The sequence below is a fragment of the Pseudophryne corroboree genome, chromosome 5 (assembly GCF_028390025.1).
Source record: "Pseudophryne corroboree isolate aPseCor3 chromosome 5, aPseCor3.hap2, whole genome shotgun sequence".
NCBI classification, from domain to species: domain Eukaryota; kingdom Metazoa; phylum Chordata; class Amphibia; order Anura; family Myobatrachidae; genus Pseudophryne; species Pseudophryne corroboree.
In genome coordinates, this window is record NC_086448.1 from 648,693,023 (window position 1) to 648,712,300 (window position 19,278).

Consider the following 19,278-nt stretch of genomic DNA (forward strand, 5'->3'; position numbering starts at 1 on the left):
AATTGGGTTCCATGAAGGTCCAGATTTCGGCTCTATCGATTTTCTTCCAAAATAGAACTGGCTTCACTGCCTGAAGTTCGGACTTTTGTTAAGGGAGTGCTGCATAGTCAGCCCCCGTTTGTGCCTCAAGTGGCACCGTGGGATCTCAACGTGGTGTTGGATTTCCTGAAGTCGCATTGGGTTGAGCCACTTAAATCCGTGGAGCTACAATACCTCACGTGGAAAGTGGTCATGCTGTGGGCCGTGGCGTCGGCCAGGCGTGTATCAGAATTGGCGGCTTTGTCATACAAAAGCCCTTATCTGTATTTTATATGGATAAGGCGGAATTGAGGACTCGTTCCCAATTCCTTCCTAAGGTGGTATCAGTTTTTCATGTGAACCAACCTATTGTGGTGCCTGCGGCTACTTGGGACTTGGAGGATTCCAAGTTACTGGACGTAGTCAGGGCCCTGAAAAGTATATGTTTCCAGTACGGCTGGAGTCAGGAAAAATGACTCGCTATTTATCCTGTATGCACCCAACAAGCTGGGTGCTCCTGCTTCTAAGCAGACTATTGCTCGCTGGATCTGTAGCACGATTCAACTTGCACATGCTGCGGCTGGACTGCCGCACCCTAAATCTGTAAAAGCCCATTCCACGAGGAAAGTGGGCTCTTCTTGGGCGGCTGCCCGAGGGGTCTCGGCTTTACAACTTTGCCGAGCTGTTACTTGGTCGGGTTCAAACATTTTTGCAACAGTCTACAAGTTTGATACCCTGGCTGAGGAGGACCTAGAGTTTGCTCATTCGGTGCTGCAGAGTCATCCGCACTCTCCCGCCCGTTTGGGAGCTTTGGTATAATCCCCATGGTCCTTACGGAGTCCCAGCATCCACTTAGGACGTCAGAGAAAATAAGATTTTACTCATCGGTAAATCAATTTCTCGTAGTCCGTAGTGGATGCTGGGCGCCCATCCCAAGTGCGGATTGTCTGCAATACTTGTTTATAGTTATTGCCTAACTAAAGGGTTATTGTTGAGCCATCTGTTGAGAGGCTCAGTTATATTTCATACTGTTAACTGGGTATAGTATCACGAGTTATACGGTGTGATTGGTGTGGCTGATATGAGTCTTACCCGGAATTCAAAATCCTTCCTATTTGTGTCAGCTCTTCCGGGCACAGTGTCCTAACTGAGGTCTGGAGGAGGGTCTTGGTGGGAGGAGCCAGTGCACACCAGGTAGTCCTAAAGCTTTCTTTAGTTGTGCCCAGTCTCCTGCGGAGCCGCTAATCCCCATGGTCCTTACGGAGTCCCAGCATCCACTACGGTCTACGAGAAATAGATTTACCGGTGAGTAAAATCTTATTATTTTTTTGCAGGAAAAGTCTAGGTAAAAACAAAGCTTCACTCAAGTCTAAGTTAATATACTGTAGCAATACCATCAAGAAGTAAACTATAAGTTTTATGTTAATGTATATCAATGGCCAGTTCATCATCATCATCTGCCATAATCCATTCAGAGGAAGATTTCTCCTGTCCAATCTGTTGGAATGTATTTCAGACGCCAGTGATTGTCAGCCAATGTAAACACATGTGAGTACAGCTTTATCAGTACTTGTACATATATTTATAGTATATTGCATGGACGCAGTGAAACACATAACATAGAAACATAGAAACATAGAATTTGACGGCAGATAAGAACCACTTGGCCCATCTAGTCTGCCCCTTTTTTTATCCTTTAAGCAATCTCAACCCTGTTTGAACCTTAATTCTTTGTCAGGATATTCATATGGATAGACGCATGTAATAAACATAAGAATGGAGAAAGTTTTAGAGGCCATATCAAGATGGAGTGATATTGCAGTGATAGAGAATCTAGTTTCATCCTGATTTATTGCAAAAAAAAAATAAAAAAATTGTTTTACCCCGATCTATTAATAAAAAATTGTCACAGGGCAGCTGAACGATGAGCTCCTCAGCAATACTGGTTGACAGCGGTAAAAGCACTCTTGCTGCATGTCAGGTCAGTGTAGGAGTTTTACTTCCATTAAGTAAATAATCTAAAAAAACTTTAGTAGAAAATGGAAAAAATGAATTATTTCAAAAGAAAAAAAATGCTTTATGTAACTAACCTAAGATAGCAGCTCTGATCGAAGGAAATCAAAATAGAGACGGTACATCACATAAACAATAGCTGCCTCTCCCTGGGGCAGTAAAGCACTCACTACAAATATTACACGAGTCACTAATAGGTGCTAACAAATACTGTACAAGTGCAAAGTTAAGATGGGTGCATGCGATAAGATAATTGATGCTGATCGGATTGGTGTGCACCCATAGACACAGCAATTTCATGCCTAGTGTTTACTTGCTTTTGATCACTTTGATGGATCGGGAGATCAGGAATAAAATAATGTGTGCTGCACACACTATCCTGATCTCCCGATCCGACCGATGCACAGTAGGTGCATTTGAAGCTGAAAATCCAATTATTGTGCCGGTCAACCACTTCTCTGCTAATCAGCCTGATAATTGGATTGTGTGTACATGGCTTTACCCATTTATGCTATTAATGAATGCATTAACTACAACCACGGGTTCCCAAAAATGAGAATGTATTATTACTGCTTTGTTAGTATAATGTATAAACAAATATACCCATTTTTGGGGAGTTGAGCATGGCTCATATTCCTCCCATTGACCCTTCAATGTATTTCATGTTGCCACCACCCACATATACCTCCCATATATAATATTGTAACATGGGGACTTGAAATAAGGACTCTCAGGCAGGTATCAGACACTGTAGAGCAGCTTCCACAGGCTTGGGCCTGGTCACATAGGTACATACAGAAAATAAGCAACGAACCTGAAAGGTCCTAGCACTTCCCCTGTCCGTTAATTGGTAGGACTACAAGACTCAGGACATTCAAATAATAGATACTGGACAAGGCCAAACTAAAGGATTTACATAGAGATAGGTTTAATCTATTGAAAGGTCGACCTTCAGAAGAAACATTACAAGATAAAATAAACTACACCTTGATTGGCCTTTGCCTTGCTTCTTGGGTGCATTGGTGCGAGGGTCTAATTGCAGTGCTTAAGAGGTCCTGGTTGACATATAATCCACTTAGATTCGTGTGTGTGTTTAGATGACATGTTTCACATCTCACAAAGGCATTTACCATGGATTAGATGACATGTTTCACATCTCACAAAGGCATTTACCATGGATTAGATGACATGTTTCACATCTCACAAAGGCATTTACCATGTCTTAGATTCTGCAGGAAGTGTTTCCTTGTTGCTATGAATACCACCGGACATCACTGTCCAGCTTGTCGAGGTCCTGTAGGGAGACATGAGACAACTAAACCAACAAAAGCCATTGATAAACAAAAAGAGATGAATAGTCACATTGGACAGTGCAAAGGCTGTGGAAAACTGGTTAGTAGTTTGTTTTTCTTAACTAAGAAAAATTTTGAGGCACGTATATGTGATTTGACACACCGGGAGGTTATTGCTAAAGTATGACTATCTACGTAATTACTTATTTCTGTTTTATCTTACATTTCTACTTAGACTTTATCAACCTATTCATTATCGTTATAGACATTCAATAGTAGATATAATTATAGTAGGTAATTTTGTTGTATGGCTTTTCAACAAACTAACAGTGAACTACAAAATATATCAGACTCTGACAGGGAAGCCGACACAAGCTACTGTACATCTCCACCCAGTCTCACTCCATACTCTCATCAGTAAAAATTGGACTGGCTAATAATAAATTATCAAAAAATCTAAAATTGAGAGGGTCCCACCAGTTTTCATAAAAGTACATGTATATTTTTTTCTTCAAGAAAAATCACAAAGAAAATCTCCCACAACACACTGCAATAAGCCAGTAAAAAAAAACAACAACAACCAGAACTATGGGGGTCATTCGGAGTTGATCGCACGCTGCCATTTTTCGCAGCGCAGCAATCAGGTTACTACTGAGCATGAGTATGCACCGCAATGCGCACGGGCGTCGTACGGGTACAAACAGCATCGTTGCTGGGCAATGTTTCTAGCGACAAATCCATTCGCACGGGTGATCGCAAGGAGATTGACAGAAAGAGGTCATTTATAGGTGTCAACTGACCGTTTTCTGGGAGTGGTAGGGAAAACGCAGGCATGTCCAGGCATTTGCAGGGCGGGCGTCTGACGTCAATTCCGGGACCGGACAGGCTCAAGTGATCACAAGGGCTGAGTAAGTTCAGACCTACTCTGAAACTGCAAAAAACTTTTTCGTCCCGCTTGGCTGCACATGCGATCGCACACTTGCAAAGCGAAAATACACTCACCCGTGGGCGGCGACTATGCGTTTGCACAGCTGCAAAAAGTAGCTAGCGAGCGATCAACTCGGAATGAGGGCTTATATGCTATACAATAAAAAGATAACGCTGTTCCTCACTCTGTTATGTGCGCTGGCAGCCACTAGAGGGTGCCCGAAAACTCCTTTGTGTGCTGCAAGCTGTCACAGGTGAAAGTGATACTGCAGTGAGATGTTACAGTCTCCTTACCTGCTGCTGCTGCTGCTAATATTAATAATACTGATCTGACTGTTTCACACTTGCTGCATATGGAGAGAGATGGCTGGGGAGAGAGAGGGTGTAGGTAGGGGCAGATAGAGACTGGGGGGGTGTAAAGTGGGGTAAGGATAGATAGGGACTGGGGGAGAAAGAGAGAGAGCAGGGAGGGTTCGGCCAGATAGGTACTGGGAAGAGAGAAATGCAAATATTTTCAATATAGTATTGTATATCCATATATAAAAGGCTAACGCTGCTCCTCACCTCTATGTAAGTGATGGCGGCCACTGGAAGGCGCACGACACCCTGCACCATATACTGCCCCTATATTCACTGCATCCTCATTCTCTTCCATATACTGCACCCCCACCATATACTGCCCCTGTATACACAGTGCAACCCCATACCCCTCCATATAGTGCCACCTATATACAGGGCACCCCCCTCCCCCATATACTGCTTCCACCATATACTGCATACTCTGCTCCCCCTCCTCCATATACTATGCTGCAACCCCATGTTACAGTACTTGCCATCTTGGGACTCGGTAATAAGTAGCAGTAGTAACCAGGAAACAGATGCAAGAACCACCAGACGGTCTCGCAGTGTCAGAGCAGAGGCACCAGGGACAAGTGTGGCCACTTACTGGTGGGGTGAGAAGGTGAATCAGTGCGGCAGGAAGGGGTGAGACCCTGTGTGGTGCGGTGACCGGGAGGAGGAGGGGTCAGTGCTGGGGCTGCAGATGATGCGGTTGAGGAGGCAGATAATTGGCTCAGCTGCTTTATATATAGTGTGCACTGGTGGAGAGACAGGGTCCTGTGCTTGCCCCTCCCACACCCTGCTTTGGTCATGCCCAGACCCCTCCAGCCAGCTGCTGGTGGCTACTGTCCTCCTCTACCCCTAGACTGGCCAGGAGCTGTTCAGGAACTGATGAGCTTACACGTGCCACTACTGGTGTATATAATGCAGCATCGTAATAGCCTGCCCATTACAGATATACATCATCTATCCTATATAATGAAAGGTTAATGCTGCTCTTCACCTCTATGGTGCACCAGCGGTACACACACCTACACACACCTGCTCAATTGCAGAGTCCCGGCTCCCAGCAGCAGGAATTCTAGAAACCCGTCAGCTCAGGTGTGAGTGGCGACTCTTCCCCCCTATAATCCATCCCTGGTTTCCGTCAGTGTGACAGGCTTTTAACTAGTGTATACTGTACATAAAATGCAGAAGACTCAGAAACACAAATTTAGAAACATGATACGCCTCCTTCCGCATCAAGAAGCTTCTGCTACACAGTAACATACATAGTAACATAGTTTCTGAGGTTGAAAAAAGACAATTTGTCCATCGAGTTCAACCTGTTAGTTGTCTCCTACACTGAACTATTTTTAAGACTAATTTTAACTGTGGTGAGTGTTTAGCCGTAAATTAAAATACTCCATTTTCTATTACTATAGTACATGATTTAACCACCATAACCCTGTATATCCTTATCCATTAGGAATTTATCAAGCCCATTTTTAAAAGTAGTGACCGAGTCCGCCATCACTACTCTCTCAGGCAGGCAATTCCATATACGTATTGTACTGTGAAGAAACCTTTCTGTCTCTTTGTGCGAAATCTCCTCTCCTACAACCTAAGCGGGTGTCCACGTGTCCTTTTTGATGAGCTTACCAAAAACAAAATCCCCACTAGCTCTGTGTATTGACCACTTATATATTTGTAAATGTTAATCATGTCCCCTCTTATTCTCCTTTTTTCCAATGTAAACATGCCTAGCAAGCCTTTCCTTGTATTCAAGAGTCTCCATCCCCTTTATCAATTTGGTCACTCGTCTCTGAACATTTTCTAGTTCTAGGATATCCTTTTTGTAGTATGGTGCCCATAATTGTACACAGTATTCAAGATGTGGCCTCACAAGTGAGATTTATATAGTGGGAGTATAACACTCTCATCCCTTGCATCAATTCCCCACTTAATGGATGCTAATACCTTGTTTGTGTTTTTTGCTGCATTCCTACTTTGGGTACTGCTGTTAAGTTTGTTATCTATGTGAACACCTAAATCTTTTTCCAGTATTGAATTCTCTAGTTTCTCCCCGTTTAGTATGTAGGTAATGTTCTTATTTTTGCTACCAAAGTGCATTACCATACCTTTTTCTATATTGAACCTCATTCTCCATTTTGAAGCCCATGCTTCCAGTTTTAATAAATCGGAAGAGACTCGGCATCCTCCACCAAATTTATAACCGGCTTACACAATTTGGTATCGTCTGCAAAAATTGACACTATGCTCTCTAGATCTGTTAATAGGGGTGGTCTTCAATTTGCCGGCTGTTGGAATCCCAGCGCACAGTATACCAGCGCCGGAATCCCGCCAGCCGGCATACCGACACTTTATCTCCCTCTTGGGGGTCCACGCAAGGGGCTCATTTGCGCTCGCCACGCTGTCGGTATGCCGGCGGTTGGGATTTCGGCGCCGGTATGCTGGTCGCCTGGAGCCCGGCCACCGGCATACAATACTACACCCATTAATAGATCATTTATGAAAATGTTGAACAATAATGGTCCAAGTACAGATGCCTTTGGCACACCGCTGAGTACCTCAGTCCATTTCAAAAAATGTCCATTTACCACCACTCGCTGCTCCGTTTTATCTAACCAATTACTCACCAAAGTGCATAATGTGTTCCCTAGCCCAAGTTCCATTAACTTGTAGATTAGTCTCATGTGAGGTACTGTATCGAAAGCTTTAGCAAAGTCTAAAAAGAAAACATCCACCTCTTTATCTTGATCTAAGTTTGCACTAACTGTTTCATAAAAACCTATTATGTTTGTGTGACATGATCTATCCTTCACAAATCCATGTTAGTTCCTATTAATAACCTTATTGGTTTCAAGGAACTCCTGTATTCTATCTCTTAAAATACCTTCCAGTACTTTCCCCACTATAGATGTAAGACTTACTGGTCTGTAATTACCCGGTTCAGATTTACTTCACTTTTTAAATATTGACACTACTTCCGCTATACGCCAGTCTTTGGGAACCATGCTTGATGTAAGTGAGTCAATGAAAATCAAATATAGAGGTCTTGCTTATTCTGCATGTAGCTCCATGAGAACCCTTGGGTGAATTCCGTCGGGACCAGGTGACTTATTAATCTTCATTTTTTTTAATCGGTCATAGACTACTTCCTTACTTAAATAAGCACTTACCAGTGGGACATTCTCATTGCTGAGATTATACGCACGTCAATCCCGTCATCTGATCCTCTCTTGTGAATACTGATGAGAATAACTTGTTTAATTCTTCAGCTTTGTCAATGTAGTCTTTGATTAAGATGCCCAACTGGCCTTTTAAAGGGCCTATACTCTATTTCTTTAATCTTTTGCTGTTTATGGATTTAAAAAACTTTTTGGGGTTAGATTTACTTTCCTTTGCTATTATCTTTTCCGTTTCTATTTTAGACGCTCTGATTTCTCTTTTGCATATTTTGTAACAATCCTTATAGTACTAGAATGACTCCACTGCTAAGTGGAGTGTGGTCCTAATGGGATGTGGTTAAGAAGATGCCGGCAGCCTAGATCCCGGCACTCGGAATCCAGACACCCATCAGAATGTCAACAACGGAATCCCATCAGGGTCAGGAAACCGACTAGTGTCGGGGGGGGGGGGGGGGGTATGTTAGATTTAGGTGGATCCCGGCACTCGGAATACTGATACCCGTCAGAATGCCAACAACGGAATACCATCAGGGTCAGGAAACCAACTAGCGCTGGGGGGTGGGGTGGGCATATTAGGTTTAGGTGCCACCTGGGGGGTTAGGATTAGGCTGCGGGGGGGGGGGGATGGTTAGGGTTAGACTGTTGGGAGAGGGGTTAGGCGCCACTGGGGGGGAGGTTAAGTTTAGGCCCTAAGGGGGAGGGTTGTGCAGTAGACAAAGAGAGCCAGTATGTTGGGTCATACATGCATGTGTTTATAAACTGAGAGCTAACTTTCATTGAGGTACCCCCCCATACCCTCCGGTATGGCAGTACAAAGACCAGCATCCCCTTTCAGCTACTAATCCCATACATGCCTTTCAAAACACTGACATACAAAATGCAAGTTGCTCAATCAATTTATAGTCTTAAATAGGAGCTTATAAGGCAGGATTTTATCTAGACAAGAAAATACACAATTTCCCCAGCACACTGCAATAAGTCAGTAAAAAAGGGCAGCACTCTATGAAAATAAAATGCAGAATACACAATTTACACAAATTTGCAATATGATATGATCATTTGGGGCTAATCTGTCACTATAGATTAACAACAACAAAAAAACATACCTGTGTCCACTCTACTATATATGAAAATATGCAGATAAATATGCAAATAAGTGTAGTCCTTTGAACAAGGTGGCATTGACCACTCATCTGAAATAAATAGTAAAAATAAAGTGAAGTGCCCCTAGTTATGTGAACTTACTGTAGTTATTGAATCTTGTTATGCAGCATAAAGGAGTGCACCTTGTTATGCACACTGAGTTAGCACATCTTGTTATACGGACCCGGAAGTGCACCTTGTTATGCAGAGTGAGTCAGTGCATCTTGTTATGTGGACTAAGGGAGTACACCTTGTTATGCAGACTGAGTCAGTGCATCTTGCTATGTGGACTCAGGGAGTACACCTTGTTATGCAGACTGAGTCATTGTATCTTGCTATGTGGACTCATGGAGTCATTGTATCTTGTTATGCAGACTGAGTTAGTGCATCTTGCTATGTGGACTCAGGGAGTACACCTTGTTATGCAGACTGAGTCATTGTATCTTGCTATGTGGACTCATGGAGTCATTGTATCTTGTTATGCAGACTGAGTTAGTGCATCCTGTTATGTGGACTCAGGGAGTACACTTTGTTATGCAGAATCGAAGTGTGCCTTGTTATGCAGATTGAGTTGTGCACCTTGCTATGCAAACTAAAGGAGTGCACCTTGTTATGCTAATTGATAGCGTGGACCTGTTTATTTAGCGTACCTTGATGGGCATATATTTACTAAAGGTCGATTTTCATAGATTTTTATCGATTTTAAATCGATGGAAATCAATTTAGATTGATGCTATGTTTCCAGGGCTAAAACACATATTTACTAACAGTTGATGTTTTATATTCATTTTTAAATGTTAATAAATCTGCACTTTAGCTCTTGAAACACTACATTGATTTTGATCATTTTTCTTTGACTGAAAATCTGTGAAAATCAACTTTTAGTCAAATACTAGTATTTGCCTTCGGCTTCACTCGGTGGATATCTGTTATTACTCAGCTGAACTAATTTTACAAAGAAGGACTTAACACAGACAGTGCCGAGATTCACACCAGCTCACACATACAAGGCAAACCAAGCTAACCAGCTTGAAAACTCAGCAACAGTTGAACGAGAATACTTAACCAAGTAACAAACAGTACTCAACCAAGAACAAAGCAGTACTGAACCAAGTAACCACTGCAGAATCACGAAGCGCTGGGAGGGTGCCCAGCATCCTTTACGGACTACGAGAAAAGGATTTACCGATAGGTAATTAAAATCCTATTTTCTCTTACATCCTAGAGGATGCTGGGGTCCATATTAGTACCATTGGGATGTACCAAAGCTCCCAGAATGGGAGGGAGAGCACGGAGGCTCCTGCAGAACCGATTGACCAAACTGTAGGTCCTCAAAAGCCAAAGTATCGAACTTGTAGAACTTAGCAAACGTGTTCGACCCAGACCAAGTAGCCGCTCGGCAAAGCTGTAAAGCCGAGACACCCTAGGCAGCTGCCCAGGAAGAACCCACCTTACGAGTACAGTGGGCCTTAACAGATTTAGGACACGGCAAACCTGCCGTAGAATATGCATGCTGGATAGTGACCCTGATCCAGCGAGAGATCGTCTGCTTAGACGCAGGACACCCAATGTTCTTGGGATCATACAGGACAAACAGAGAGTCAGATTTTCTGTGACGAGCAGTTCTCTTCACATAGATTTTCAGAGCCTTTAAAACATCCAAGGACTTCGACGGAATTGAGGAGTCAGTAGATACTGGCACCACAATAGGTTGGTTGATATGAAACACCGACACAACCTTTGGAAGGAATTGCTGACGTGTCCGGAGCTCAGCTCTATCTTCATGGAAGATCAAGTAGGGGCTTTTACAAGACATAGCCCCCCAACTCTGACACACGTCTAGCAGAAGCTAAGGCCAACAAAGTGACAAGCTTCCACATGAGAAACTTGACCTCAACCTCCTGTAGAGGCTCAAACCAATCTGATTGGAGGAATTGTAACACCACGTTAAGATCCCAGGGTGCTGTAGGCGGCACAAAGGTAGGCTGGATGTGCAGAACCCCTTTCAAGAAAGTCTGAACCTCAGGTACGGAAGCCAGTTGTTTCTGTAAGAAAATGGATAAGGCCGAAATCTGGACCTTTATGGATCCCAAACTCAGGCCTATATCCACACCTGCTTGCTGGAAGAGGAGAAACCGTCCCAGTTAAAACCCCATCGTCAGAAACTTCTTGGATTCACACCAAGATACATACTTTTTCCAAATGCGACGGTAATGTTTAGACGTTACTCCTTTCCTAGCCTGTATCAGGGTAGGAATAACCTTGTTTGGAATGCCCTTCCGAGCTAATATCTGGCGTTCAACCTCCATGCCGTCAAACGTAGCCATGGTAAGTCTTGATAAGCGAATGGCCCCTGTTGCAGCAGGTCCTCCCGAAGAGGAAGAGGCCTCGGATCTTCTAGCAGTAGATCCAGAAGATCCGCATACCAAGCCCTTCTTGGCTAGTCTGGAGCAATGAGAATTGCCTGAACCCTTGTTCTCTTTATGAGTTTTAGAATCCTTGGAATGAGTGGAAGTGGAGGAAACACGTATACTGACTGGAACACCCACGGAGTCACCAGGGCGTCCACCACCACTGCTTGTGGGTCTCTTAACCTGGAACAGTACCTCCTAAGCTACTTGTTGAGACGGGAGGCCATCATGTCTATTTTAGGTACACCCCAAAGATTTGTCACCTCCGTGAACACCTCCAGATGGAGACCCCACTCTCCTGGATGGAGATCGTGTCTGCTGAGGAAGTCCGCTTCCCAGTTGTCCACTCCCGGAATGAAGATTGCTGACAGTGCCAACGCGTGCCTTTCTGCCCAGAGTATGATTCTTTTTACCTCTGAAATTGCAGCTCTGCTCTTCGTTCCACCCTGTCAGTTTATGTAGGCCACCGTCGTTACATTGTCCGACTGCACCTGAATGGCCCGATCTTGCAGAAGATGTGCCGCTTGTAGAAGACCGTTGTACACGGCTCTTAGTTCCAGAATGTTGATTGGAAGAATGGATTCCAGACTTGACCACCTTCCTTGGAAGGTCTCCCCTTGGGTGACTGTGCCCCAACCTCTGAGACTTGCATCCGTGGTTAGAAGGATCCAGTTCTGAATCCTGACCCTACGGCCCTTGAGAAGGTGAGGCAATTGTAGCCACCACAGAAGTGAAATCCTAGCTTTTGGCTATAGACGTATCCTCTGGTGCATGTGCAGAAGAGATCCCGACCACTTGTCCAGAAGATCCAGTCGGAAGGACCGTGCATGAAATCTTCCAGGAGGTAACCATCTTCCCCAGAAGGTGAATGCACTGATGATATCCGTGTAGGCTTCAAGACATCCCCGACCATAGTTTGGATCACCAACGCCTTTTTCACCACTAGAAATACCCTCTGCACTTCCGTGTCAAGGATCATCCCCTGGAAAAACAATCTCCTTGTCGGCTCCAAATGTGACTTTGAAAGATTCAGGATCCATCCATGATCCCTGAGCAGTCGAGTCATGAGAGCAATGGACTGCAATAACCTTTCCCTGGAAGATGCCTTTATCAGCAGATCGTCCAGATAAGAAATTACATTCACCCCTTGCCTGCGGAGGAGAATCATCATCTCTGCTATTACCTTGGTGATCACCCTTGGTGCTGTGGAGAGGCCGAATGGCAGTGCCTGGAACTGATAGTGACAGTCCAACAGCGCAAATCTGAGATAAGCCTGGTGTGGTGGCCAAATTGGAATGTGGAGGTACGCATCCTTAATGTCCAAGGACACCAGAAACTCTCCCTCCTCCAGCCCTGAGATCACCGCTCTCAGAGACTCCATTTTGAACTTGAATTCCCTCAGATAAGGGTTTAGCGACTTCAGGTTCAAAATTGGCCTGACCGAACTATCCGGTTTCTGTCATGACTGAGGTTTTGTGAACCCGGTGTTAGTGAAGTCTGTTCGGCCGACTGGAGGACTATGTGAATACTTTCACTGACCTGGTTTGGAGGTGTTGTGGGCTCGGGGTTTCTTCCGGTGACCAGGAAGAGGGACCGCAGCAGAGATGACTGAATCTAGGTTTTCCTCATGCAGGATTTGGTCGGCAGACAGGAAGCAGGTATGGATGCTGGAGGTCTCCTGAAAGACAGAACTTGAAAAAGGTGCTGAGGAAAGAATTAAGGAGTACCGGATGCTGGAGACACCAACTACGCTTGTGAGCACTGGGTTTTTGGAGGCACTGAGGTGCTTGGAGGCACTGAGGTGCAGAAGTGCTTGGAGGCACTGAGGTGCAGAAGTGCTTGGAGGCACTGAGGTGCAGAGGTGCTTGGAGGCACTGAGGTGCAGAGGTGCTTGGAGGCACTGAGGTGCAGAGGTGCTTGGAGGCACTGAGGTGCAGAGGTGCTTGGAGGCACTGAGGTGCAGAGGTGCTTGGAGGCACTGAGGTGCCTGGAGGCACTGAGGTGCAGAGGTGCCTGGAGGCACTGAGGTGCAGAGGTGCCTGGAGGCACTGAAGTGCTGAGGCACGGAGGTTCTTGGAGGCACGGAAGTGCTGAGGCACAGAGGTGCTGAGGCACGGAGGTTCTTGGAGGCACGGAAGTGCTGAGGCACAGAGATGCTGAGGCACGGAGGTTCTTGGAGGCACGGAAGTGCTGAGGCACGGAGATGCTGAGGCACGGAGGTGCTGAGGCACGGAGGTTCTTGGAGGCACGGAAGTGCTGAGGCACGGAGATGCTGAGGCACAGAGATGCTGAGGCACGGAGGTTCTTGGAGGCACGGAGATGCTGAGGCTCGGAGGTGCAGAGGCTCGGAGGTGCAGAGGCACGGAGATTCTGAGGCACGGAGGAGATGCTGAGGCACGGAGGTACTGGAGGCACGAGGTGCTGAAAGCACGGAGGTGCTGAGGCACGGAGATACTGAGGCACAGAGGTGCAGAGGCACGGAGGTGCAGAGGCACGGAGGCCACAGGGATACAGGAGCTCTGGAGATCACAACTACAACAGCAGTAAAACTGAAACACGGCAGCTGTGGTTTTCAATGGAGACTATGGAATACAGTACTGTGCCTTTAAGATAAACCACTACAGCTGTGCCTTTACATTGAGACTCATGGAAACAGTGAAATCAGTGGCAACACAAAAGTAAACCAAACAGGGTAACAAGGTAACAGTTTCCACAGGAACTTAGGTACAAAGGTTACCTTTAGTGAGCTCAGCTTTAAGACTCACACAGAGCTGTGTGTGACACGAGGAACTGGCCCAGTTTCCAACTCAGCCTCCTGACTTATACTTCCTGGTCCTTGGTGATTGGTGAGCAGGATTAGGTGATGCAGAGAGTCTCAGGCTGGCAGAGGATTGGACAACTCTGGCTCAGGTGAACAGTCACTGTCATGTGACTACTCTAGACTAGGCTGTGATGTAGAATGAGGCCTAGCAGGCCGAGAGAACACTGAAGCCTGAACTTCTGCAAAACATAAGATGCTGGCTTTTAGGCCTAATCTACAGATTACTGAATTCAGCCTCACACAGGAGCTCACTACAGGTGGAGCTAATTAACTATTACCTTTTAGGCAGAGAACTCAGGAAAACTCAGTGCTGACAAGCTGTTTAACTCAGTGAGTAAAAAGACACAGGATCCGGGACAGATGGCAGGGGTAAGTCACCAAATATGAAACCTACAGTCAGGATTGTGACAGTATCCCCCTCTTCAAGGGTGGACTCTGGACACCCATCTTGAATCTTAGGGGAACTTGAGAAATTCATACAGAAAAATTTAGGACCTTCGTTGATGCCTCTTCTTCTTCTTACGGGAACATTTGGTTTTGACCAAGGACAGTGGAATCTCCTGTAAAGAAAAACCTTCCTTAGAAAACATGGGGCCTCCCATAAAAGGAGTAGCATCATGAACTGGATCAAATTCAGAGTCTGAGTCCAAGTCTAATGGAAGATATGAATCTCCCTTAGATACACAGTTTGCAGATGAAAAGGAGGTGCACTGGAGTTTTAAATTATCTGGGCTAGGAGAGACTCCAACATGAGCAATTTTAATGGTCGGATTCTTACCGAAGGAGATTCTTAGATTATCCCTGGGAGGACAGCACAAACTTCCTTCTGCATTCCCTTTAGAGCATGATTTTTTTACAGAGTCAGATTCCAAAGGTTTAGGACCAAATTCTTTAACCACAGCATTACTAAAAGTCTGTAAGTCATGGAACACCGGATCATTACTCTCAAAAAGCATGTTGGCCCACTCCAAACCTCTTCCTCTGAATGCCAGGAACAGATATCGAGTAACGTTGGAAGGACTTACTGCACCTGAAGGATCAGACTCCATCCGAGAGAGAAATTGTTCAACCAGAGCGGCATATTGCAATAAATCTCCATCAAAGTAAATAGGTGGTAAACCATCAGACGAAAGCTTAGAGGCTGAAACTGGAGAAAACTTTGGCTGGACGAGTAGGACTGGATTGGATCCGAGGATACTCGAATTGGCTGGAGCCAACGGAGACTGACCAGGCTGGTCCTGGAGTATTGCTGGACCGGCAGGAGCCCCCTCTTCACGGGGCTGGGCTGAGGCAAGAGCCCCCTCTTCACGGGGCTGGGCTGAGGCAAGAGCCCCCACTTCACGGGGCTGGGCTGAGGCAAGAGCCCCCACTTCACGGGGCTGGGCTGAGGCAAGAGCCCCCACTTCACGGGGCTGGGCTGAGGCAAGAGCCCCCACTTCACGGGGCTGGGCTGAGGCAAAAGCCCCCACTTCACGGGGCTGGGCTGAGGCAAAAGCCCCCACTTCACGGGGCTGGGCTGCACTCTGTAGACTCCCTGGCTGGGCAGCACTCTGTAGACTCCCTGGCTGGGCTGCACTCTGTAGACTCCCTGGCTGGGCAGCACTCTGTAGACTCCCTGGCTGGGCAGCGCTCTGTAGACTCCCTGGCTGGGCAGCGCTCTGTAGACTCCCTGGCTGGGCAGCGCTCTGTAGACTCCCTGGCTGGGCAGCGCTCTGTAGACTCCCTGGCTGGGCAGCGCTCTGTAGACTCCCTGGCTGGGCAGCGCTCTGTAGTCTCTCTGGCTGGGCAGCGCTCTGTAGTCTCTCTGGCTGGGCAGCGCTCTGTAGTCTCTCTGGCTGGGCAGCGCTCTGTAGTCTCTCTGGCTGGGCAGCGCTCTGTAGTCTCTCTGGCTGGGCAGCGCTCTGTAGTCTCTCTGGCTGGGCAGCGCTCTGTAGTCTCTCTGGCTGGGCAGCGCTCTGTAGTCTCTCTGGCTGGGCAGCGCTCTGTAGTCTCTCTGGCTGGGCAGCGCTCTGTAGTCTCTCTGGCTGGGCAGCGCTCTGTAGTCTCTCTGGCTGGGCAGCGCTCTGTAGTCTCTCTGGCTGGGCAGCGCTCTGTAGTCTCTCTGGCTGGGCAGCACTCTGTAGTCTCTCTGGCTGGGCAGCGCTCTGTAGTCTCTCTGGCTGGGCAGCGCTCTGTAGTCTCTCTGGCTGGGCAGCGCTCTGTAGTCTCTCTGGGGCTGGACCCTCTGAACCCCTCACTGGGGCTGAAGACGCGGACGCCCCTCCTTGGGCTGAAGACACGGACGCCCCTCCTTGGGCTGAAGACACGGACGCCCCTCCTTGGGCTGAAGACACGGACGCCGCTTTTTGGGCTGAAGACACGGACGCCCCTCCTTGGGCTGAAGACACGGACTCCTCTGTGACTCTAAATGGCTTGAATATTCTTCTCTGGACACCCAACTTGGGATAAGGTCTTTTAATCACCGGACCCCAGTCATAAATTTGAGTCTCTTTCAGAGTAGCCATCTTGATACCCCTGTCAGCAGTAGCAGGATCGGCTACTGTGGATGACTTGTAGACATGAGCACTGTGATACTGAGATTTGTCACCATTCCCTGGCTTACGAAGAATGCAGTCTTTAACAAAATGACTGGAATTTCCACAGTAAAGACAGAGGTGTAGCTCCCTACGCTGCTGACGTTCAGCTTCAGAGAGTTTGGGCCATGGATAGCTCGGATGAACAACTTTTACTTGCACAGAGGAAGAGACTCTATTAACTGGATGGGACAAAACAGGATCAACAACGTTGGTAGTATTCCTGAAGAGATCAGGCATCACAGAAAGAATACTAGACAAAAGTTCTTGTAACTGTAATAACATCTGGTAGAAAAACTGCAGTTGGTCAGGAGTCTTAGTGCAGAAGGTCAGAGAATCTCTGGAGAAAGAATTCCGCTGCAGACACTGTGCTAATTGATGCTGAGTCGACTCCAGACCTTCCAAGCGTCCTGCAATATAGCTTAGGAGGTCCTGCATCAGACAAACACTTTCGGCCGGGTCCATGTGGCCAGTTCCTACTGTCATGACTGAGGTTTTGTGAACCCGGTGTTAGTGAAGTCTGTTCGGCCGACTGGAGGACTATGTGAATACTTTCACTGACCTGGTTTGGAGGTGTTGTGGGCTCGGGGTTTCTTCCGGTGACCAGGAAGAGGTACCGCAGCAGAGATGACTGAATCTAGGTTTTCCTCATGCAGGATTTGGTCGGCAGACAGGAAGCAGGTATGGATGCTGGAGGTCTCCTGAAAGACAGAACTTGAAAAAGGTGCTGAGGAAAGAATTAAGGAGTACCGGATGCTGGAGACACCAACTACGCTTGTGAGCACTGGGTTTTTGGAGGCACTGAGGTGCTTGGAGGCACTGATGTGCAGAAGTGCTTGGAGGCACTGAGGTGCAGAGGTGCTTGGAGGCACTGAGGTGCAGAGGTGCTTGGAGGCACTGAGGTGCAGAGGTGCTTGGAGGCACTGAGGTGCTTGGAGGCACTGAGGTGCAGAGGTGCCTGGAGGCACTGAGGTGCCTGGAGGCACTGAGGTGCTTGGAGGCACTGAAGTGCTGAGGCACGGAGGTTCTTGGAGGCACGGAAGTGCTGAGGCACGGAGATGCTGAGGCACGGAGGTGCTGAGGCACGGAGGTTCTTGGAGGCACAGAAGTGCTGAGGCACGGAGATGCTGAGGCACGGAGGTTCTTAGAGGCACGGAGGTGCTGAGGCACGGAGATGCTGAGGCACAGAGGTTCTTGGAGGCACGGAAGTGCTGAGGCATGGAGATGCTGAGGCACGGAGGTTCTTGGAGGCACGGAGGTTCTTGGAGGCACGGAGATGCTGAGGCTCGGAGGTGCAGAGGCTCGGAGGTGCAGAGGCTAGGAGGTGCAGAGATTCTGAGGCACGGAGGTACTGGAGGCACGGAGGTGCTGAGGCACAGAGGTACTGAGGCACGAGGTGCTGAAAGCACAGAGATGCTGAGGCACGGAGGTACTGGAGGCACAAGGTGCTGAAAGCACGGAGGTGCTGAGGCACGGAGATACTGAGGCACGGAGGTGCAGAGGCACGGAGGCCACAGGGATACGGGAGCTCTGGAGATCACAACTACAACAGCAGTAAAACTGAAACACGGCAGCTGTGGTTTTCAATGGAGACTATGGAATACAGTACTGTGCCTTTAAGATAAACCACTACAGCTGTGCCTTTACATTGAGACTCATGGAAACAGTGAAATCAGTGGCAACACAAAAGTAAACCAAACAGGGTAACAAGGTAACAGTTTCCACAGGAACTTAGGTACAAAGGTTACCTTTAGTGAGCTCAGTTTTAAGACTCACACAGAGCTGTGTGTGACACGAGGAACTGGCCCAGTTTCTAACTCAGCCTCCTGACTTATACTTCCTGGTCCTTGGTGATTGGTGAGCAGGATTAGGTGATGCAGAGAGTCTCAGGCTGGCAGAGGATTGGACAACTCTGGCTCAGGTGAACAGTCACTGTCATGTGACTACTCTAGACTAGGCTGTGATGTAGAATGAGGCCTAGCAGGCCGAGAGAACACTGAAGCCTGAACTTCTGCAAAACATAAGATGCTGGCTTTTAGGCCTAATCTACAGATTACTGAATTCAGCCTCACACAGGAGCTCACCACAGGTGGAGCTAATTAACTATTACCTTTTAGGCAGAGAACTCAGGAAAACTCAGTGCTGACAAGCTGTTTAACTCAGTGAGTAAAAAGACACAGGATCCGGGACAGATGGCAGGGGTAAGTCACCAAATATGAAACCTACAGTCAGGATTGTGACAGTTTCGGTACCACAAACAGGTTTGAATAGTAACCCTGGTTTACCAGATGAGGTGGAACTGGAAAAATTACATCTGACCTTTCCAATTTGTGAATGGCTTCCTGAAGGATAGCCCTTTCTGTCAGCAAAGCTGGCAGGCCTGATTTAAAGAACCTGTGAGGTGGGAGCTCTTGAAACTCCAATTTGTACCCCTGGGACACAATATCCTGTTCCCAGGAATCTAGACCGGACGACACCCAGACGTGGCTGAAACGTCTGAGCCTCGCTCCCACCTGCCCGTTCTCTAGGCAGGGAGGTCCACCTTCATGC

The 19,278-nt window shown here is 47.1% G+C and overlaps 1 long non-coding RNA gene across 3 annotated transcripts in view; it reads left to right on the forward strand.

Moving 5' to 3' along the window:
- Positions 1-19,278, forward strand: part of LOC134928196 (uncharacterized) — a 100,491-nt gene that overhangs the window by 30,027 nt on the left and 51,186 nt on the right. For all 3 annotated transcript variants that reach the window (XR_010177850.1, XR_010177851.1, XR_010177852.1), the window contains exons 2-3: positions 1,353-1,566; positions 3,258-3,423. This is a non-coding gene — a long non-coding RNA (uncharacterized LOC134928196). The remainder of the gene's footprint in view (positions 1-1,352; positions 1,567-3,257; positions 3,424-19,278) is intronic.